This window comes from Ovis aries, chromosome 8 (genome assembly GCF_016772045.2).
Source record: "Ovis aries strain OAR_USU_Benz2616 breed Rambouillet chromosome 8, ARS-UI_Ramb_v3.0, whole genome shotgun sequence".
Taxonomy (NCBI): domain Eukaryota; kingdom Metazoa; phylum Chordata; class Mammalia; order Artiodactyla; family Bovidae; genus Ovis; species Ovis aries.
In genome coordinates this window covers 25,125,071-25,150,065 of record NC_056061.1, presented here as the reverse complement: position 1 = coordinate 25,150,065, position 24,995 = coordinate 25,125,071, and positions in this window count along the sequence as shown.

The window sequence follows — 24,995 nt, the reverse complement described above, 5'->3', positions numbered from 1 at the left end:
AGTCCTCACCAACACCACAGTTCAAAAGCATCAATTCTTTGGCACTCAGCTTTCTTTATAGTCCAATTGTCATGTCCATACATGACTACTGGAAAAAACATAGCTTTGACTAGACAGACTTTTGTTGGCAAAGTAATGTTTGTGCTTTTTAATATGCTGTCTAGGTTGGTCATAGTTTTTCTTCCAAGGAGTAAGCATCTTTCATTTTCATGGCTGCAGTCACCATCTGCAGTGATTTTTGAGCCCCAAAAAATAAAGTCTGACACTGTTTTCACTGTTTCCTATCTATTTGCCATCAAGTGATGGGACCAGATGCCATAATCTTGATTTTCTGAATGTTGAGTTTTAAGCCAACTTTTTCACTTTCTACTTTCACTTTCATCAAGAGCCTCTTTAGTTCTTCACTTTCTACCGTAAGTGTGGTGTCATTTGAGTATCTGAGGTTATTGATATTTCTCCCAGCAATCTTGATTCCAGCTTGTGCTTCATCCAGCCCAGCGTTTCTCAGGACATACTCTACATAGAAGTTAAATAAGCAGGGTGACAATATACAGTCCTGACGTACTCCTTTCCCAATTTGGAACTCGTGTGTTGTTCCATGTCCAGTTCTTTTTATTTATTTATTATTATTATTATTATTTTTAGTTAATTTTTTAAATTTTAAAATCTTTAATTCTTACATGCGTTCCAAAACATGAACCCCCCTCCCACCTCCCTCCCCATAACATCTCTCTGGGTCATCCCCATGCACCAGCCCCAAGCATGCTGTATCCTGCGTCAGACATAGACTGGCGATTCAATTCTTACATGATAGTATACATGTTAGAATGCCATTCTCCCAAATCATCCCACCCTCTCCCTCTCCCTCTGAGTCCAAAAGTCCGTTATACACATCTGTGTCTTTTTTCCTGTCTTGCATACAGGGTCGTCATTGCCATCTTCCTAAATTCCATATATATGTGTTAGTATACTGTATTGGTGTTTTTCCTTCTGGCTTACTTTACTCTGTATAATCGGCTCCAGTTTCATCCATCTCATCAGAACTGATTCAAATGAATTCTTTTTAATGGCTGAGTAATACTCCATTGTGTATATGTACCACAGCTTTCTTATCCATTCATCTGCTGATGGACATCTAGGTTGTTTCCATGTCCTGGCTATTATAAACAGTGCTGCGATGAACATTGGGGTACATGTGTCTCTTTCCATTCTGGTTTCCTCGGTGTGTATGCCCAGCAGTGGGATTGCTGGCACAAAGACAGACGTATAGATCAATGGAACAAAATAGAAAGCCCAGAGATAAATCCACACACATATGGACACCTTATCTTTGACAAAGGAGGCAAGAATATACAATGGAGTAAAGACAATCTCTTTAACAAGTGGTGCTGGGAAAACTGGTCAACCACTTGTAAAAGAATGAAACTAGATCACTTTCTAACACCGCACACAAAAATAAACTCAAAATGGATTAAAGATCTAAATGTAAGATCAGAAACTATAAAACTCCTAGAGGAGAACATAGGCAAAACACTCTCCGACATAAATCACAGCAGGATCCTCTATGATCCACCTCCCAGAATTCTGGAAATAAAAGCAAAAATAAACAAATGGGATCTAATTAAAATTAAAAGCTTCTGCACAACAAAGGAAAATATAAGCAAGGTGAAAAGACAGACCTCTGAATGGGAGAAAATAATAGCAAATGAAGCAACTGACAAACAACTAATCTCAAAAATATACAAGCAACTTAGGCAGCTCAATTCCAGAAAAATAAATGACCCAATCAAAAAATGGGCCAAAGAACTAAATAGACATTTCTCCAAAGAAGACATACGGATGGCTAACAAACACATGAAAAGATGCTCAACATCACTCATTATAAGAGAAATGCAAATCAAAACCACAATGAGGTACCACTTCACACCAGTCAGAATGGCTGCAATCCAAAAATCTGCAAGCAATAAATGCTGGAGAGGGTGTGGAGAAAAGGGAACCCTCCTACACTGTTGGTGGGAATGCAAACTAGTACAGCCACTATGGAGAACAGTGTGGAGATTCCATGTCCAGTTCTAACTTGCTTCCTGACCTGCATGCAGATTTCTCAGGAGGCAGGTCTGGTGGTCTGGTATTTCCATCTCTTTCAGAATTTTCCACTGTTTGTTGTGATCTACACAGTCAAAGCCTTTGGCATAGTCAGTAAAGCAGAAATAGATATTTTTCTGGAACACTCTTGCTTTTTCGATAATCCAGAGAATGTTGGCAATTTGATCTCTGGTTCCTCTGCCTTTTCTAAATCCAGCTTGATTGAACATTTGAAAGTTCACAGTTCATGTACTGTTGAAGCCTGGATTGGAGAATTTTGAGCATTACTTTACTAGCATGTGAAATGAATGCAATTGTGTGGTAGCTTGAGCATTCTTTGGCATTGTCTTTCTTAGGGATTGGAATGAAAGCTGACCTTTTCCAGTCCTGTGGCCACTATTGAGTTTTCCAAATTTTCTGGCATAATGAGTGCAGCGCTTTCACAGGATCATCTTTTAGGATTTGAAACGGCTCACCTGGAATTCTGTCACCTCCACAAGCTTTGTTCAGTGATGCTTCCTAAGGCCCACTTGACTTCACATTTCAGGATGTCTGGCTCTAGGTGACTGATCATACCATCGTGATTATCTGGGTTGTGAAGATCGTTTTTGTATAGTTCTTCTGTGTTTCCTTGCCACCTCTTAATATTTTCTGCTTCTGTTAGCTCCTTACCATTTCTGTCCTTTATTGAGCCCATGTTTGCATAAAATGTCCCCTTGGTATCTATAATTTTGTTGAAGTTATCTCTAGTGTTTCCCATTGTATTGTTTTCCTCTATTTCTTTGCACTGATCACTGAGGAAGGCTTTCTTATTTCTCCTTGCTACTGCTGCTGCTGCAAAGTTGCTTCAGTTGTGTCCTACTCTGTGCGACCACATAGATGGCAGCCCACCAGGCTCCCCCGTCCCTGGGATTCTCCAGGCAAGAACACTGGAGTGGGTTGCCATTTCCTTCTCCAATGCATGAGAGTGATTTCTCCTTGCTGTTCTTGAAAATCTGCATTCAAATGGGTACATCTTTCCTTTTCTCCTTTGGTTTTTGCTTCTCTTCTTTTCATAGCTATTTGTAAGCCCTCCTCAGACAGCCATTTTGCTTTTTGCATTTCTTTTTCTTGGGGATGGTCTTGATCCCCGTCTCTTACACAGTGTCATGAACTTCCATCCATAGTTCTTCAGATGCACTGTCTATCAGAAATAATCCCTTGAATCTATTTTTCACTTCCACTGTATAATTGTAAGGGATTTGATTTAGGTCATACCTGAATGGTCCAGTGTTTTTTTGTTTTTTTAATTATAAAAATTTTATTTTTGTGTGCGGTGTTACCACACAAAAATAAACTCAAAATGGATTAAAGATCTAAATGTAAGATCAGAAAATATAAAACTCCTAGAGGAGAACATAGGCAAAACACTCTCAGACATAAATCACAGCAGGATCCTCTATGATCCACCTCCCAGAATTCTGGAAATAAAAGCAAAAATAAACAAATGGGATCTAATTAAAATTAAAAGCTTCTGCACAACAAAGGAAAATATAAGCAAGGTGAAAAGACAGCCTTCTGAATGGGAGAAAATAATAGCAAATGAAGCAACTGACAAACAACTAATCTCAAAAATATACAAGCAACTTCTGCAGCTCAACTCCAGAAAAATAAACGACCCAATCAAAAAATGGGCCAAAGAACTAAATAGACATTTCTCCAAAGAAGACATACGGATGGCTAACAAACACATGAAAAGATGTTCAACATCACTCATTATTAGAGAAATGCAAATCAAAACCACAATGAGGTACCACTTCACACCAGTCAGAATGGCTGCGATCCAAAAATCTGCAAGCAATAAATGCTGGCGAGGGTGTGGAGAAAAGGAACCCTCCTACACTGTTGGTGGGAATGCAAACTAGTACAGCCACTATGGAGAACAGTGTGGAGATTCCTTAAAAATTGCAAATAGAACTACCTTATGACCCAGCAATCCCACTTCTGGGCATACACACCGAGAAACCAGAATTGAAAGAGACACATGTACCCCAATGTTCATCGCAGCACTGTTTATAATAGCCAGGACATGGAAACAACCTAGATGTCCATCAGCAGATGAATGGATAAGAAAGCTTTGGTACATATACACAATGGAGTATTACTCAGCCGTTAAAAAGAATTCATTTGAATCAGTTCTGATGAGATGGATGAAACTGGAGCCGATTATACAGAGTGAAGTAAGCCAGAAAGAAAAACACCAATACAGTATACTAACACATATATATGGAATTTAGGAAGATGGCAATGACGACCCTGTATGCAAGACAGGGAAAGAGACACAGATGTGTATAACGGACTTTTGGACTCAGAGGGAGAGGAGAGGTGGGATGATTTGAGAGAATGACATTCTAACATGTATACTATCATTTGAATTGAATCGCCAGTCTATGCAGCATGCTTGGGGCTGGTTCATGGGGATGACCCAGAAAGATGTTATGGGGAGGGAGGTGGGAGGGGGATTCATGTTTGGGAATGCATGTAAGAATTAAAGATTTTAAAATTAAAAAAATAAAAAAACTAAAAAAAAATAAAAATAAAAAAAATAAAAATTTTATTTATTTATTCATTTTTGAACTTGGTCAGAGGCTTTTATTTTTTTACTTTATAATATTGTATTGGTTCTGCCACACATCAACATGTTTTTCTTACTTTCTTCAATTTAAGTCTGAATTTTGCAATAAGGAGTTTATGATCTGAGCCACAGTCATCTCCTGGTCTTGTTTGTGATGACTGTATAGAGCTTCTCCATCTTTGGCTGCAAAGAATATAATCAATCTGATTTGGTCCATGTGCAGAGTCTTCTCTTGTGTTGTTGGAAGAGGGTGTTTGCTATGACCAGTGTGTTCTCTTGGCAAAACTCTCTTAGCCTTTGCCCTGCTTTATTCTGTACTCCAAGGCCAACATGATTTAGGAAAAGCACCTAATTTTGAAAATCTTCCTATTTTATTCATTGGGTGTTGTCTGCTTTCTGCCAGGCACTGTGGTTGATGCTGAACGTAGGGTGGAGTACCAAACAGAGTGCACATAGCTGTGGTTTTGAAAGACAGTGCTACTGGAAGCATCTATGACAAGGACTGTGGCATTGTTCTGAGGAGCGTTAACACCAATAGCAGGGCTTTATGGGCAGTAACCAAGTAACAAGAATTAGGCAAAAGAGACATTGTAGGTGCCAAGTGGTGACTGTGGCACAAAGCCTGGGACCACATATGATGCCCCTTAAGTGCTTCTCAGAAATATTTGATTTTGTCATAGGTGACTTTGTAATGGAAATGGCTGAGGTTCTTTGTAGGGAGAAACAAGAACAGATGCATTACTATTGATGTTAAGATGACTTCACATCCATAGGTTGGTAAGGCCAGGTGGTCCACAGATTGTTCTTGTGACCAGGTTGTGATGAATCCTGTCAGTTTTGTGTACCATGACACTGCAGGTAAGGATAGCACGAGTGTCAGGCTTTCCATCAGAGGCACACTTGCTGGGTCCTGCTGAAGGTTACCAGTGCAGTAATTTTCTTTGGTGGAGTTGAGTGTTCATACTCTGGGTTGCAGTAGGTAGACAACTCCCCTCTAGGGTAGCAAAGAAAGTGAAGCATGGATGACTCAGCTGATCCATTCATGATTGTGAAATTTTTCATGAGACGTTAAAGGTTCATATGCACAATTTTGAAACAAAGTGAAATAAGAGTGAAGCAGAGTTTGTAAAACATGCAAATGTTCATGATAGTATCTTCCTGTTTCTTGAAAGTCTAGAAGGAAAGACTGTTTCTGATCTAGAATATAAAACTTGAAACATATTGAAGCGTGCTGAAGCAGACCCAGGGGGTATCTTACAAGTTTTACTTTACAAAATTTTAAGAAAAATTATATGGTAGGATAGAAAACTTCTGATGAAGAGAGCTATTAGCTTTATTTTACTTGATTTAAATTAAAACAATTTATTTAGGGGTCTATTATTTAAAGCCTATCAGTATGAGCTTACTTGTCATACATCTTTCTCTCTTTTGCTGAAAAGTTCATTGAAAATAAGTTAATTAATTTTAACAAGTGTTGTATGCTGTTAGGAATTGGGAAAAAAAACCTATTTAATTAAATGAAAATACTATTATTATTGCACCCGTAATCAGTTCAGTAATGGGAAAATGGTGTTTCTTCAAACTCCTGCTGAGATTTGTGCAGGTGTTTTTGTATTTGCTATAAATCTATGCCCACACAAAGTTCACTCTGTTGCAGAAAAATAAATCATCTCATTCAGGTGGCAGTGAACTTTGACTTAGGAATATTTCTCGCTTCTTTTTCCAAAATCAAAGCAACGCCTACGTTTCCATTGCCATATGCTGTCTTTCTCAGCTGTTGAACTGCTTATTATATATACTGAGTCCTTTTCCTTCTGTTATCTCAGAGACCTAATATGAACTGGAGCATGGCAATGTTCTTCACCTTATGTAAAACCACCAAATAGGTTGCTTTAGATAGCCGGTGGGGGATGGCTTATTTTGAAGTCAAGATGAGCCATCAAGCAGGCCTGTGGCAGATCTGCTTTCATAGAATATTTTCATTGAAATAAATGGGATTTTCCTTTTATAAGGCTTATAATCACTTTGATCTTTGATTAAAGTCTTCTCCAGTGGGGGGAAATGTTTCTATTTTATGCATATTTATGTAGATATTTTTTCTTTACCTGTATATCTATTGTTTCTTTCCCACAAATTAAGCATTCTAAGGATATGAACACTTGCTTTTCTAACTTGGTGAAGGGGTGGGGCAGTAAATGAACATCTATGATTGTTGTCTCTAAATATTTAAATTTCAGGGTGTGAGAACTAAATTCTGGTTTCTGCTTGGCCAGTTATTTGCTTGCAGCTTGAGCAAAGCCCTTTGATTTCCTTGAGAATTCCAAGCTCCCATTTATAAATTGATGGGATTGGAAAGATACTAAAGGAAAGTATAAAATGATTTATTGAGCTTTGAAAGCTTGGAACTATCAAGACTGAGAAACGAGGTAATAAGTAGATAAAATCATTCCTTTATACCTGGGGATCTGATTACAAAGAAACAAAGCCTTAACTGAGCAAGAACACCTATTTAAGCCTCCCCATGGGCAACAACAAGTAGGGACATTCTGTCTGTTCTGAAAGCAACATATTCTTCTGCTACTGGGACATTCAAGAGAAACTCTGTATAATTGGATCTAGAAAAATGGTGAGGTAAAAATGTTAAAAATTAGATATTTAAACATTTTCTTTATCCAGATGGATACTTAGGTTGCTCTTTATCTTGGCTATTGTGAATAATGCTGCTGTGAACTATGGGGTACATGCAGCTTTCTAAATTAGTGTTTAACATATTATTACTTTTAAATTTTATTGTGGAATAAACAGGTGATTTTTTTATTGAGGTACAATTGACAAACAATATTGAATCACTATGATATACACCTTAAACTAATACAGTATTTATATAAATTTCAAAATTGTTACCACAGTGTGTCCAGTTACTACTTGTCATCTTGCAAAGTCACTACAATATCATTGACTATATTATCTATATTGTACATTACATCCCTATAACTTGTTTATTTAGTAACTAGAAGTTTTTGCTTCTTAATTTCCTTCACATACTTTGCCTATATCTTAACTCTCCTCCCCTCTGGCAAGCACCAAGTTGTTTTCTGTATCTCTGAGTCTTTTTGTGTTTTATTTAATTTGTTCATTTATTTTGCTTTTTAGATTCCATATATACACGAACTCACATAGTAGTTGTCTTTCTCTTCTGACTTATTTCACTGGTTAATATCTTCTAGGTCCAGCCATGTTGTCTCAGTTCAGTTCAGTTGCTCAGTCGTGTCTGACTGTTTGCAACCCCATGAATGGCAGCACGCCAGGCCTCCCTGTCCATCACCATCTCCCGGAGTTCACTCAGACTCACGTCCATCGAGTCCGTGATGCCATCCAGCCATCTCATCCTCTGTTGTCCCCTTCTCCTTCTGCCCCCAATCCCTCCCAGCATCAAAGTCTTTTCCAATGAGTCAACTCTTCGCATGAGGTGGCCAAAGTATTGGAGTTTCAGCTTTAGCATCAGTCCTTCCAAAGAAATCCCAGGGCTGATCTCCTTCAGAATGGACTGGTTGGATCTCCTTGCAGTCCAAGGGACTCTCAAGAGTCTTCTCCAACACCACAGCTCAAAAGCATCAATTCTTTGGCGCTCAGCTTTCTTCACAGTCCAACTCTCACATCCATACGTGACTACAGGAAAAACCATAGCCTTGACTAGACGGACCTTAGTCGGCAAAGTAATGTCTCTGCTTTTGAATATACTGTCTAGGTTGGTCATAACTTTTCTTCCAAGGAGTAAGTGTCTTTTAATTTCATGGCTGCAGTCACCATCTGCAGTGATTTTGGAGCCCCCCCCAAAATAAAGTCTGACACTATTTCCACTGTCTCCGCATCTATTTCCCATGAAGTGATGGGACCAGATGCCATGATCTTCGTTTTCTGAATGTTGAGCTTTAAGCCAACTTTTTCACTCTACTCTTTCACTTTCATCAAGAGGCGTTTTAGCTCCTCTTCACTTTCTGCCATAAGGGTGGTGTCATCTGCATATCTGAGGTTATTGATATTTCTCCCTGCAATCTTGATTCCAGCTTGTGTTTCTTCTAGTCCAGTGTTTCTCATGATGTAGTCTGCATATAAGTTAAATAAGCAGGGTGACAATATACAGGCTTGATGTACTCCTTTTCCTATTTGGAACCAGTCTGTTGTTCCATGTCCAGTTCTAACTGTTGCTTCCTGACCTGCATACAGATTTCTCAAGAGGCAGGTTAGGTGGTCTGGTATTCCCATCTCTTTCAGAATTTTCGACAGTTTATTGTGATCCACACAGTCAAAGTCTTTGGCATAGTCAATAAAGCAGAAATAGATGTTTTTATGGAACTTCCTTGCTTTTTCCATTATCCAACAGATGTTGGCATGTTGTCTCACATGGCATGATTTCATTTTTTATGACTAATATTCCATTATATATATATACAACTCCTCTTTATCCATTCATCTATTGATGGACACATGTTGTTTCCAAACCTTGGCTATTGTAAATGCTGCTCTGAACATTGAGGCGCAGGTAAGTTTTCAAATTAGTGTTTTCATTTTCTTTTGATAAAGACCCAGAGATGGAATCACTAGATCTTATGGTAGTCCTATTTTTAATATTTTCGAAGAAGCTCCATACTGTTTTCCATAATGAATGCACCAATTTACTTTCCGACAAACAGTACATGAGAGTTGTGTTTTCTCCACATCCTCGCCAGCACTTATTTTTCTTTTTGATAAGTTATTTTGACAGGTGCCAGGTGATATCTCACTGTGGTTTTGATTTGCATTTCCCTGATGATTAGTGATGTTGAGCACCTTTTTCACGTAATTTTTGGCCATCTGCATGTTTTCCTTGGAAACAAGTTTTCTGCCCATTTTTTCATAGGTTTGCTATTTTGAAACTAAGCTATGTAGTTTGTTTATATATTTTTAATATTAAGCCTGTATCAGATATATGATTTACAAATACTCCTCCATTCAGTAGGTTGCCTTTTTGTTTTCTTGATAGTTTCTTTCACTATGCAAAAGCTTTTCAGTTTGATGTAGTTCCATTTAATTGAATTTTGCATTTGTTGTCTTGCCTAATGATACAGGTGTAAAATATATTGCAAAGATTGAAGTCAAGAGCTTACTGCCTTTGTATTCTACTAAGGGTTTTATTGTTTCAAGTCTTACATTCAAATCTTTAATCAATTTTGAATATTTTTGTGTATAGTGTAAGATGGTGGTCCAGTTTCATTCTTTTTCATGTAGCTGTCCAGCTTTCCCTGTACTACCTTATTGAAGAGACTACCTTTTTATCACTGTATATTCTTGCATCCTTTGTTGTAAATTGACTATATATACAGTATACGCATGGATTTATTTCTAGACTGTCTATTCTGTTCCATTGACCCATGTGTCTGTTTTCATGCCAGTGCCATACTATTTTGATTACTATGTGTTATTTGCTCAGTTGTGTCCAGCTTTTTGCAACCCCATGGAATGTAGTCTGCCAGGCTCCTCTGTCTTTGGAATTCTTCAGGCAAGAATACTGGAGTGAGTTGCCATTCCCTTCTCCAGGGAATCCTCCCAAATCAGGGATCTAGCCTAGGTCTTCTGCATTGCAGGCAGATTCTTTCTAGTCTGAGCTTCTAGGGAAACCCATTTGATTACTGTAGCTTTGTGATAGAGTTTGAAATCAGGGCACAGATATCTCCAGCTTTGTTTTTTTTTTTCTCAAGACTTTAGATATTTGGGATCTTTTGTGGTTCCATACAAATTTTAAGATTCTTTGTAGTTCTGTGAAAAATGCCATTGGTATTTTAATAGGAATTGCATTGAATCTCTAGATTGCTTGAGTAGTATGGTCATTATAACAATATTCTTCCAATCAGTGAGGGTGGTATTTCTTTCCATTTGTTTGTATCAATTTCAATTTCTTTCATCGATGTATAGATTTCGGTGTATAATTCTTTTTCTTCCTTGGTTAAATTTATTCCTAGGTATCTTATTCTTTTTGATACAATTGTAAATGGGATTGTTTTGTTAATACCTCTTTCTATAGAAATGTAGTAGATTTCTGTATATTGATTTTGTGTCTTGTAACTTTACTGAATTAATTTATTGGTTTTAATGTTTTTTGTTTTTTGGTGTGTGTGTGTGTGTGTGTGTGAAGGGTCTTTAGGGTTTTCTATATATTGTCTGCAGTTTGGATGTCTTTTAATTCTTGTCTCATTTCTGTGATTAGAACTTTTATTTTATTTATTTATTTATTTATTTTTATTTATTTATTCATTTTACTTTACAATACTGTATTGGTTTTGCCATACATTGACATGAATCCACCACAGGTGTACATGAGTTCCCACTTTTAATACCACATTGGGTTGAAAATAATGAGAATGAGCATCCTTGTTTTGTTTTTGGTCTTAAGAGGAAAAGCTTTCAGCCTTTCATCATTGAGTATGTTAGCTGTAGGTTTGTCATAGGTGGCTTTTATTTTGTTGAGGAATGTTCCCTTTTTATACACTTTAAGAGTTTTTATAAATGTTTTATAAATTTAAATAAATGTTGGATTTTGTCAAATAGTGTTTCATTGGGATGATTGCATGATTTTTGCCTTTCATTAAGTTAATGTCATGTATCACATTGATTGATTTGAAAGTGTTGAATCATCCTAGCGTCCCTAGAATAAATACTTGATGATATTATCTGTGAGTGTTCCATGTGCCCTTTAGAAAGAAATTGTCACTTGTCTTTTCAAGATGCTAGGTTTGATGTATGTCCGTTAGATCCACTTTAAAAGTCATCATCATATTTATGTCTTCTTTATCTTACCAATTTGTATCCACTTGAACTATCGTTGACTGTGAGAAGTGAATTCAAGTTTCCTATTATTAGTGTATTTCTGTTTCTCCTTGTATTTTTACCTTTTATTCCTTCATGTATACTAATGCAATGTTATTTGGTACAGATCTATTCATGCTCTTAGATTTTCCTGTGGTTTGAAACTTGAGTCTTATCTTCTTCTTGTTTAATGCTCTTCAGCTCAGAAACCAGTCTAATCTAATACTAAAGTCACAACCTCTGATATTTACTTACATTTGTCTACTATGTATTTTTGATTCTTTATTTTTCAATCTTTCTAAGTAACTTCCTTCATTTGCTCTATAATGACATAAGAAATTTATTCCTAAGTAACATTGCTTTGGCTAATTACTTATGTATAACATATAGTTGAGCTTTTTCTTTTACTATCTATCATTTTTTATGTAAACAAGTGGCTTGGTTTTAGCTCTGTTATCATAGTTTATATTATGCTATTTCCCTATCTTGTGTGTGTGGTGGGGGGAATAAATGAAAAAAATAACTTTGGAGCTTATGTTTTTGTCTAATGATTCAGTTCAGTTCAGTTCAGTTCAGTTGCTCAGTCGTGTCTTTGTGACCCCATGAACCTCAGCAAACCAGGCCTCCTTGTCCATTACCAACTCCCGGAATCCATCCAAACCCATGTCCATCTAGTCGCCACCCAGCCATCTCATCCTCTGTCGTCCCCTTCTCCTCCTGCCCTCAATCTTTCCCAGCTTCAGGGTCTTTTCAAATGAGTCAGCTCTTCGCATCAGGTGGCCAAAGTATTGGAGTTTCAGCTTCAACATCTGTCCTTCCAGTGAACACCCAGGACTGATCTCCTTTAGAATGGACTAGTTGGATCTCCTTGCAGTCCAAAGGACCCTCAAGAGTCTTCTCCAACACCACAGTTCAAAAGCATCAATTCTTTGGCACTCAGCTTTCTTTATAGTCCAACTCTCACATCCATACATGACTATTGGAAAACCATAGCCTTGACTAGACGGACCTTTGTTGGCAAAGTAATGTCTCCGCTTTTCAATATGTTATCTAGGTTGGTCATAGCTTTCCTTCCAAGGAGTAAGCGTCATTTAATTTCATGGGTGCAGTCACCATCTGCAGTGATTTTGGAGCCCCCCAAAATAAAGTCTGTCACTGTTTCCCCATCTATTTGCCATGAAGTGATGGGACTGGATGCCATGATCTTCGTTTTCTAAATGTTGAGCTTTAAGCCAACTCTTTCACTCTCCTCTTTCACTTTCATCGAGAGGCTCTTTAGTTCTTAACTCTCTGCCATAATGGTGGTGCATTACCCAGATATGCATAATCTGCATTTCTGAGGTTATTGATATTTCTCCTGGAAATCTTGATTCCAGCTTGTGCTTCTTCCAGTCGAGCGTTTCTCATGATGTACTCTGCAAAGAAGTTAAATAAGCAGGGTGACAATATACAGCCTTGACATACTCCTTTTCCCATTTGGAACCAGTTCCATGTTCAGTTCTAACTGTTGCTTCCTGATCTGCATATAGGTTTCTCAAGAGGCAGGTCAGATGGTCTAGTATTCCCATCTCTTTTTTTTTTTTAATTTTTAAAATTTTAATATCTTTAATTCTTACATGCGTTCCCAAACATGAACCCCCCTCCCACCTCCCTCCCCATAACATCTCTCTGGGTCATCCCCATGCACCAGCCCCAAGCATGCTGCATCCTGCATCAGACATAGACTGGCGATTCAATTCTTACATGATAGTATACATGTTAGGATGTCCTTCTCCCAAATCATCCCACCCTCTCCCTCTCCCTCTGAGTCCAAAGGGCCGTTATACACATCTGTGTCTCTTTCCCTGTCTTGCATACAGGGTCGTCATTGCCATCTTCCTAAATTCCATATATATGTGTTAGTATACTGTATTGGTGTTTTTCTTTCTGGCTTACTTCACTCTGTATAATTGGCTCCAGTTTCATCCATCTCATCAGAACTGATTCAAATGAATTCTTTTTAATGGCTGAGTAATACTCCATTGTGTATATGTACCACCGCTTTCTTATCCTTTCATCTGCTGATGGACATCTAGGTTGTTTCCATGTCCTGGCTATTATAAACAGTGCTGCGATGAACATTGGGGTACATGTGTCTCTTTCAATTCTGGTTTCCTCGGTGTGTATGCTCAGCAGTGGGATTGCTGGGTCATAAGGTAGTTCTATTTGCAATTTTTTAAGGAATCTCCACACTGTTCTCCATAGTGGCTGTACTAGTTTGCATTCCCACCAACAGTGTAGGAGGGTTCCCTTTTCTCCACACCCTCTCCAGCATTTATTGCTTGCAGATTTTTGGATCGCAGCCATTCTGACTGGTGTGAAGTGGTACCTCACTGTGGTTTTGTTGCATTTCTCTAATAATGAGTGATGTTGAGCATCTTTTCATGTGTTTGTTAGCCATCTGTATGTCTTCTTTGGAGAAATGTCCATCTCTTGATTATAATGATTTAATTTTTATTTTTAGTCATGTATCTATTGATTTCCTACTGAAATGCTGAACAATGATAAAATTTATGTATTTAAATCTATTTCTCTTCTCCCTTCCTTTACCCAGACATTTTCATTAATTCATATATTTAGTATTTATTTCCTATTTTAAATATAACTATTGCTTTTTAATAATTCAAATCTATTGATCTTTAATGTGCAAGACTAGGGAATCACCATACTTATTACCTCCTATCTTCTTGTTTCTTCTCTTTCTGACTTTTGTCAGCTGTTTTATTTCTACTCTGTCAGGGCTTATACTATTTATGTTCTGTTCTATCATTGTAATCACCGTATTTATTTTGTCTTAATCCTAGAGTTAAGTGATTTCAGCATTCAGCATCACTCCTCTTTACAGTTGTTTATCAAACAGTTTTTCATTGATTGAAGTGTGTTTTCCAGTACTTTCTTAAAGAGGGTTCATGGAATCTATAATCCATGAAAGTGAAAGTTGTTCAGTTATGTCCTACTCTTTGCAACCCCATGTTGCTCTACAGTCCATGGAATTCTCCAGGACAGAATACTGCAGTGGGTGGCTGTTCCCTTTTCCAGGAGATCTTCCCAACCCAGGGATGGAACCCATGTCTCCCGCATTGCAGGCAGATTCTTTCCCAGCTGAGCCATCAGAAGCAATAATCCACGAGCACTTACTTAAATATGCTTTCTTTTACCTTTATTTTTAAACAATTTTTCTGGGCATAAAATTCTTAGGTTTTATTTTCTTGTTGACTTTGCAAAACCCTACTCAACTTTCTTTAAAGTTTACTCTGTGTCAGAGAAACTGGACACCAGTCATTCTGGCAGTGTTTTCCCCATACCATAATCTTATGTCTATTCAACCAAAAGATTCATTTATTATCTGTGACATATAGTAAATATACTAAGATATGTCCTGGTACTGATCATTCTAAATTCCTGGGATATAGTGCACACTTTCAGTCTTTAGATTCAGCTTCTTTTTTTTTGGAATGTTTTCTTAAAATATATATTTAAATTATTTTGTTCCATTATTTTAGGACTCCAGCTATTAGATTTTTTCTTTTTTGTATTTCTTTGACCTGTAGTTCATGTTTAACTTTTAACTGTATTTCATTTTAAACCTTGACTTCATTTCCTTTTCTTCATTTTACTCAAATCCTGGCCTCTATCTTTTTCTGTGTTGTCAGTGATAACTCTCTTTTTGGTGTAGATTCCAGTGGGGCCTCTTTTCTCTGATGGATTTGCTGTTCTCCACAAGTTTTTAATGAGTTCAGCCAGGTTACATATTATAGTTTTTCATAGTCTCATCATATTTGCCTGATATCTGATAGTTCTATGTTTCTTTTATTATAAAAGTGACTGTTTCAGTAAAATTTTTAAACTTAATTTTATAGTTACATGTGTATAAACAGTTTTTTAATTTCTGTATTAATATTAGTAATGTTTTAAAAGTTAGTATTCATCATTTGCTATAAGTATTTTCCTGTTTCTTTTTCTTCCTTTTGGTTTTAACGTTCAGTTTTGGTTCTTATTGAGGAACCAGTTTGAAATAAGGTTTATACTTCTGTACTAGCTATTTACAAAAATAGGACCATCTCAGGGGTAAAAAGAAATTTTATTTACAATAACAGTTATTAGTGCACTATTTTTCAGTTTATTCCTCACTATTCAAGTAAAAGTGGCAGCTATAGGGTTACCAACATTATTGTATTTTCCTCTCCAATCGTTTTTGCAATGTGGACTTTTAGTGTTTTCCTGTTAGGCTCTAACTCATAATCTTTTGATAATCAAACCAGATGTTTGGAGGCTCTCAACAGTAGCTTGCACACTTGTTTTCCATGTGGCCCAAAAAATGTTAATTGGTTTTGCCGATAACAGTTTTAAAACATGGTTGCACATTCTTTGACACTTCTCTCATCAAGCGTTTAGAGTTTAGGGTTCCCGTTAAGTCTGGTTAGGCTTATGACTGTTGCAACTGATAGAGTACAGTGATAAATGATGCTCTGTGACTTTTGGGGATAGGTCATAGGAGGTCACCTCTGCCTTGTTTACTAGGACACTTGCTCTGAGAACGTTGAAATAAAATGTAAGAAGTCCAAGTACTCTGTGGTCACCAGTGGAGGAACCACGTGAGACAGAAGTGTAGACAGTTCCAGCTGACTGCAGTATTTCAGTCCTTCCCACGGGGGTACCAGACAAAAGAATGAAGCTACTTCAGACACTGCAGTCAGCTGATCCACCAGGTGGTTACAACCAGATGACCTCTGTCAAATGACCTCTGTGAAGGCCAGATGGAGCAGAAGCATGATTCAGCTGAAGACTTGGTCAAATTGTTGCCACAGTTTCATGAGGTACAGTAAAATGGTTGTGCCTTTAAGCTGCTGATCTTATCTGGAGTGAATATCTTTTTGCGCTATTGACTTGGAGGAGTGTACTGGGCCTGATTTTTACTAGATGTGTAACTCTAGGTCTCCTTGAACTGTGTTTTTTTTTTATTATTATTTTTATACTACTTTAGACATTCAGAGCTTCTGGAAGCCACTTTCCTATTATTTGTAGTGAGGTTTTAGCAATCCCATGGTTTTAATAAAAGTGGAGTTTCTCTGTTTTATTCTCATTTTTGCATTCGGTTAATTGTCAAAGAAGGGAAAATCTACATTTATGCTATGAAGTTGAAACTGAAAGTCTCAACCAACCTATTTTATAGAAAACAGAACTGTGACTGAGAATTCTAAATAATATGAGGTTTCTAATTGAATGTTACTATATACCAGAGCTAATAATGAGAAATCTCAAGTCCAGAATGTGAAGTGACTTTTCTAAAGACATAAAATTAATATTAAATTTGATAAAATGTCCAAATTCTTGATCCTTCTTTCTTTGCTTTTGTTCATTACGCTCTAAACACTATAAAATGTCATAGTTGTAAGAATTCCAGATGTAGTATTTGGAATTTATAAAAATAATTTGCTTTCTCAAGTACTAAGCCAAAATACAATAGGAAAGGAAATCCATAGCTCCTGGGAGAGAATCACTTTGCACAGCATATTTATTTTCTCATTTAAGGCAGAAAGAAAGAGGTAAAAGTAGGTACTGCAATGAGTAAATCTAAAAGTGATTCAGAGAGAAGCAGAGAGAAACTGGTCTTGATGGCTTCCTTTTCTTTGAAATAAGATCAGAGTTGTCCATTAGCAGTGGGAGTGAGGAGTGAGACATGAAATAGGGATTTGAAGAGAAAAGTGAATTTAGAGAAGCAGTAGTCCTGGGGTCTGGGAGGGTGATCTGACCAGGAATCTGTGAAGAACCAATGGACACAACCAAGGGTTTGGGTGAAACTGAGGATGGATAGTGTTGACTAAAAATATAGTCACAACCTGAAAGTGGAGAGTTATTTTATTTGGTGGGAATATTTAAGACTCTGAGCCTGGGGGACAGTGTCTCAGTAGCTCTGAGAAAACTGCTCTGAAGAGGTGCCAGTGGGAGTCAGGTTATATACAGGTTTGCAACAAAGGGATCAGGCGGTCTGAATATCAAAGACCAGATAGCAAGTTAAGAAACTTAGTGCTCTGTGTGTGTGAAGATGCAAGCCTCTGGGCTCACGAATTCATTCCCTTCATTTGCGCCTCGGCTATCTGGGGCCAAATCCTGTTTCCTTGGTCACCTTAAGGAGTGGCAGGTGTGGCAGATGGCTGCTTCTCGCATTCTTCCTAGCTCCTCAGCAATCATTGCAGGGGGTAGAGGCAGCTGCTGGATTGCAGTTTTGGGAGCCCTCACTCACATTTGGAGGCCAGAAATCGACGATGGCTATGACATTGGTTTATCGATATGACAGGATATATTTTCATTTCACAGTGATTACCTGCATTCTATCTACATCAGCTTTCATATAACTTGAGATCCTGAATTTGCCTTTGAATCATTATATATTTAGATATAACCCCGTTTGTCACTGAGTCCTGTCAGTTTTACAAATTATTTCTCAAACATTCCTTTGTTATCCTTTTCCAAGGATCTCAAAATAAGAATCCATGTTTGTAGGAATCATTCTGATTATTCCAATATACATATTGAAAAATGCTTAAATGGATTCTCCAGGCAAGAGTACTAGAGTTGGTTGCCATTTCCTTCTCCAGGGGATCTTCCCAACCCAGGGATCGAACCTGGGTCCCCTGCATTCCAGGAAGATGCTTTAACCTCTGAGCCACCACGGAAACCCAATAGTTTAGAGCAAATTACTTAACTTCTCCAGTTACCTAGTCTGCAAAATTAATTGACTCATCTCTTTGTTGTAAAGATGAAATTAAAAAATGCATCTAAAATATCTAGCAAGATGCCGAGATCGTAGGATACATATATATGTATATATCATATATATGAATCTATATATTTCTTTATATATGTATTTTATCTCTCTCTTACTCTCTCTCTATATATACATATACACATATATATGTATCAGTTCAGTTCAGTTGCTCAGTTGCATCTGACTCTTTGTGACTCCATGGACTGCAGCATGCCAGGCTTCCCTGCCCATCACCAACTCCTGGAGCTTGCTCAAAATCATGTCCATTGAGGCAGTGATGCCATCCAACCATCTCATCCTCTTGTCCCCTTCTCCTCCTGCCTTCAATCTTTCCCAGCATCAGGATCTTTTCCAATGAGTCAGTTCCTTGCATCAGGTGGCCAAAGTATTGGAGTTTCAGTTCAGCATCAGTCCTTCCAATGAATATCCAGGACTGATTTCCTTTAGGATGGACTGGTTGGATCTCGTGCAGTCCAAGGGACTCTCAAGAATCTTCTCCAACACCAAAGTTCAAAAGCATCAATTCTTCAGTGCTCAGCTTTCTTTAATTTAAACAAAATTATTTTAAATATGACTAAAATAAATACTTCAATTAACTGAGACATGAAACCAAAATACCAGCTAAAAGAAAGGAAAATTATGGTATAAAAGGACTTGCAGTGAGTATTGAAGTCATAAACAAAGAATGAAGGGTAAAAAAGCAAAAACGCAGTTATAAGATAGAAAGCAAACCCTTCTCTGAAGTCGCAGATGCAGACATTAGTCTTTCATTGCAACCTTTCATCTTTTTTCTGAAAGATGCAAATATTCCTGCTATTCAACCCTTTTGTCGTTCCAAAACAATTTCATTTTCTCCTATATATTATCATTGAATCGTTGAAGGCTCACTCAGGTGTGTCCAACTCTGTGACCTGGTTGAACTACAGCCTGCCAGGCTCCTCTGTCTGTGGGACTTTCTAAAAAGAATGCTGGATTGAGTTGCCATTGCCTACTCCAAGTGGTGTTCCTGCCCAGGGATCAAACTTGTGTCTCCTGCATTGGCAGGCAAATTATTTATCACTGAGCCATCTGGGTCCATGTATTACCCATTAGGTATTCACTATCATGTCTTGTCTTTTCTATGTTATTACTTTCATTACACTATGTTTTTTAGTTACCACCTTCTTGGGACAATGTAAAACTGTTTTACTCTACTATCTTTCTATTTTGGCCCTTTAGCAAAAATACCAACCTGGATTAATGAATATAGTTATTAATTTCCATTGGTATTTCCAGGAGTTGTAGCTTCATACTGTTGGAGAAAATGTATAAACAATTGATTCCTCTATTAATCTAATTTTATTTAGGTCTTAATGCCTACAAGATACTCTTGTGATACTACTTTAGTCAGCTTCTTTTCCCTTTCAGCATAGAAAGGCACGTTTAACATTTCTCTTCAAGCCTTTGGTTTCATTCTTTTCTTATTCTCTCTCAAAAACTTTTTCTCTCTTACTTTACTTGGGCTTCCCTGGTGGCTCAGATGGTAAAGCATCTGCCTGCAGCGGGAGACCCGGGTTCAATCCCTGGGTTGGGAAGATCCCCTGGAAAAGGAAATGGCAACCCACTCTAGTACTCTTGCCTGGAAAATTCCATGGACTGAGGAGCCTGGTGGGCTACAGTCCATGGGGTCGCAAAGAGTCAGACACGACTGAGCAACTTCGCTTTCACTTTACTTAGAAAAAAGATAAGAACATCCTCATTACACCATAAATATAAGTCTTTTGACTTCCACAATTATCCTTTCCTTTCTTGGCCAAATTATAATGATAGAGGTGTTTTTAGAAAATGTACTTTCTCCGGGGGCTTCTAATCATCTACTTCAAGGTCTGTCCCCTTTCTAGACTCTCATCTAAATTCTTTTCATATCCTTTGAGCTTAAATGTGCCCAAGTCTCCCATCTTAAAAGAAACAAACAAAATCTCCACCTTTCCTTGGTAGTCTTTTATTGATTCCATTTCTGAAGTTCACCTTCCTCCCACTCTTCAGTCTGGCTGCTGAATCCGCCATTTTACAGAGACAACTTTAGCAGCTGTAACCCCTAAATCCACATCACCACATCCCCAGGAGAATGGTTGAACATTTTTCATACTAAATTTCTCAGTAAAATTTAACACAGATAAACAAATATGACTTTCTTCAGTCACCTCTCCCCTTGTAATTCATATTAGCAAATTCTGCTGATTTTCCCCTTGCTGACTAGTTTTTGATTTATCTTCATTCCTTCGATATTGTAGTTTCTCCAGACTTGGTCCTAAGCCTTCTGTAGCTCTCCGTAGGTGATATAATCCATACTCATGGGTTCAGTTATTGCTTATATGCCAATCACTCTCATTTCTTGCTCTCTAGTCCTGGCCTTTCCAATGGCGCACTTTGAGTATTCACTGGTTTCTCAGTCCAACTTTTCCAAAGTGGAATTCAGTTTTTTTCTTTTGCCTTTTCCTATTCCAGTATCTATCATCTCATTTGTGTCACTACTTGTGGCAGGAGGCAAAACTCGAAGATGTCCCCACTCAGATGTACTGCCTTGTAGAATCCCTGGGATTGTGAACATGAGGGGCTGTACTCCCATGGTTGAGTTATGCTATATGGCACAGTTGCCTTTAAATAAGGGAGATTATCCAGATGGACCTAACCTCACTACACGAGCCACAGAAGAAAGCATGAGAGGGATTCGGCATATCAGCATTGGCTTGAAGATAGAGAAGGGCATGTGACAAGGATTGTGGATGTCCTCTAGGAGCTGAGAGCTGCGCACAGAACGATGATAAGCCGGGATAAAAGACTTCAGTCTTAAACAAACTCCAGAAACTGATTTACCAGTAAGAATGTTCTTAGAAGATTATAGCCATATACTTCCTTATAGCCCTCAAACAAGGATTCAGCTTAGCCATTACCTTGATTTCAGCCTTGCAATACTTTGAGAAGAGATTACAGCCATGCCATGGCCTGGCTTCTAACCATCAGAACCATGAATGAATAAGTGTATACTGTTTTAAGTCGTGAAGTTTTTGATGATTTGTTGTGCAGCAGTATAAAAGCAAAAAAAACAAAAAAACAAAAAAAAAAAACCACAACAACAACCAAAAAACAACTATTTGAGTCTTGAGGGTCAAAGAATTCCAGAAATCATTTTATTCCCTCTAACTTGACATGGGTTTGATCCCTGGGTCCAGAAGATCCCTTGGAGGAGGGTATGGGAACCCACTCCTGGATTCTTGCCTGGAGAATCCCATGGACAGAGGAGTCTGGCAGGCTACAGTCCATAGTTTTGCAGAGAGTCAGACATGACTGAATTGACTTAGCATGCATGCATCCTCAAGCTCGGTTCATGAGTCTTGCAGACTGTTTGTAATTTGAATCCACTCACTTTTGTTTATCCCCCTGCTACCATCTTAGTCTAAATCATTATTTTCTCTTGAATGGATGCCTGAAACACGCTCCTTTTTTGTTGCTCCTGGTTGATATCTGCCTCAGTTTAATCCATTCTTCACAAACCACTGATCACATTATGCTCTGCTCGCTGCCTTCACCTCACTGCTAGCAAGATACTGTTGGTTCCATTCTAAATGTTTCCCTGATCTGAGAGGCACTGTATATCACATCCCCTGTCGTTCCATCTAGCATCACCTTTTATTGCCATGTTCTCTCACTGCCTGCACTGCTGCCTCGAATGCCCTATTCCAACTTCTAACTCGCAGTGCTGCTTTCCCCATCAAGCTCCGACAGTGAGCTGCTTTCTTCTATGAACCTTCTTCTCCCACCTCTACCCTTGTCTAGCTGATCCATGGTCATTCCCAAGTCTTAAGTTACATATCTCCTTATCAGGATAGCTTTCCTAATGTCCCAGGATTAATGAATGTTGTGAATTTATTGTTTAGCGTTTGTGCTCTTAAGTACACTAAATGCTGCTTTCTTTTCAGTTCACCAGCACTCAGTAAAAAGCATTGTTTGTGAATATTTCTATATGTTACTTTAAAATAAGAAAAATAATTAAAATAAGTTGATAAGTAACTGTAACCCATTTCAGAAGGAACCATATACTTCTCATATCTATTATTTTAGGATGAGAATTGGACCACATAGATTTTTCTCATCACAGCTCCTTGAGTCATAGGAATGCACTCCAACCATGTTATATTCATCTACGTATTTCATAATAATTTAATATTTTAAATGATCTATTACTTCTGTTTGAGGTAATCATCTTTTATATTTTCTTCAGAGCCAGTATTCTTTATGTGTTACTTCACAGGCTCTGCAATATTACAAAAATCTGCTGGAAGTCTTCTTTAGTTCCAAATGTGTACTTCGTAATCCACATGGGAAACATTCAAAATGTGAACTCGGTTGTTCACCAAAAACAATAGTAAGTGATGCCAAATTGAAATAGAAACAAACAATACATCCTATGTTAGTAATGCATGTGGAAAGAGCAGAGTGAAATTATATACTTATCAAAGTTAATAACAAACTTTATATTTTTGGAAGTAACAAGACTACTAATAATCATACCATTGCAGAGAGTGCAACTGAGAAACAGATGTTTTAAAGTGAACATGCCTTATAGCTAAATTTACTAATAATATGTATAAAATAAAGTAAAATAAAGATAAACAAATAAAAAGTAAAACATACCCTTGCTCCTCATCTTTTTTGCTTTTCTAGACTCTGCATAGATCCTGTTTTTATAGCTGTTATAATGATTCAGAGAATAAATATGCAAATGCCCTAATGTTTACTATGATCGTTTGATGCTGACTTTTGGAGTTACTTGACATGCACCTTGGTGTGCAATTAATGCACTGTGCATGGAGATAAATTTGACACCAACTATGTTGTTGCTCAGTTGTGTCCGACTCTGTGACTCCATGGACTGCAGCACCTCAGGCTTCCATGTTCTTCACCATTTCCTGGAGTTTGCTCAAACTCATATCCATTGAGTCAGTGATGCCACCCAGCCATCTTATCCGCCTGTCGTCTCCTTCTCCTCCTGCCTTCAATCTTTCCCATCATCAGGGTCTCTTCTAATTATGAAAATTTTTATATTTTTAGTAGATCTTCAACCATGTTTTATCTGTATCTCATAGTTTTGGTAAAAGTTAGTAAAATTTCTATTTTACTTAACATTATTTTTTGCATTCATCTTTTTTTAAGCACACTGCTCTCACAGATAACTGAAAGCTCTTTGGATCTGTATATTATATAAACATTTTAACATGCATATGGGAAACAACTAAATTAAGATATTATATTATAATTCGATTAGGAAACACGAAGAACTTTCTGATGTATTTTTAAGTCATTGTCCTTTGGTTGTGCCAGAGAAAATATTTAAAGCTTGGTATGAATTAGAAAGTAGTGCAATCAGCCTGCACCCTGGAAACATCTGCTAAACTTATTCCAGTAAGTTAGGGATGTCTGTACTCCTTTCAACATTTGAATAGTTAAAATTGCTGTGGAGTGAGTTGCTGGACTAATTGGAAGTTTATTAAAGACTGCTACTTTATTTGAATGAACTCCTACTCAGAGAGTTGTTTCATTTGAAAATGTCGAATGAGGTTAAATAGAGGAACACTGCTATTGGAAGAAACATAAGTCAATCTATTCTTTGACAAATATTCTTTGTAAAGTTTTTATAAATGTAAATGTGATGGTCAAAGTATTTGCCTTTACATAGGCAGTTGGGAATACTTTCCACATTTCTTGAAAGAATTTTTGAAAGTTGAGGGACAGGTTTTAAATCTAACCAAAAGATTATAATGAGATTAATCATCTGTTGAGGGCTGTGAAGTTCACTGAGTGTGTCTCACCAGGGGATGACTGGAATGTAAGCCCACATTTGCAGATGGTCTTGTGGTTACATGAATCTCATTTGGGCAGCTAGACCAGGAAGGCAGTGTAAATCAGATTCAAAACCTGCAAATATGCTTGTCCTGCATGGATTATCAAAGCCCTGGAAAGAGCAGAACAAGACTTTCATTATCATTTTGTGAAGTTTTGCTGTGCAGACCAGTCATACTGACATACTCTATCATTCACTGATTTTTTTTTTACTATCTCACAACTAATTTGAGAAGGTTGACTAAGTTTTGAGAAAACCCGATAGTCTATTTCTACCCTGTATTTTGCTAGCAGTAATTTTATGTTCTTTATATTTATCTGAACTCAAGAGTGTACAAAGTTGTACTTCAACCCAAATTTTTCACAATTAAAGTTAACAGTGTTTTCTACAGTAATGCATTATATTTCTACTTGTACCTAAATTTCTGGGCTTCTACTTTAAAATACTAAGTAGTTTATTGAAGTTTCAAATTACATTTTTATGTCTTCATAATTTAATTTTCTAAGTTTTATGTACTTGATTCTGATCATGTAGTACAAAATAAAGAAATGTAAAGGAATGAAGTGGATCGCTTTGCCAACAAAGGTCCATCTAGTCAAAGCTATGGTTTTTCGAGTAGTCATGTATGGATGTGAGAGTTGAACTATAAAGTAAGCTGAGCACTGAAGAATTGATGCTTTTGAACTGTGGTGTTGGAGAAGACTCTTAGAGTCCCTTGGACTGCATGGAGATCCAACCAGTCCATCCTAAAGGAAATCAATCCT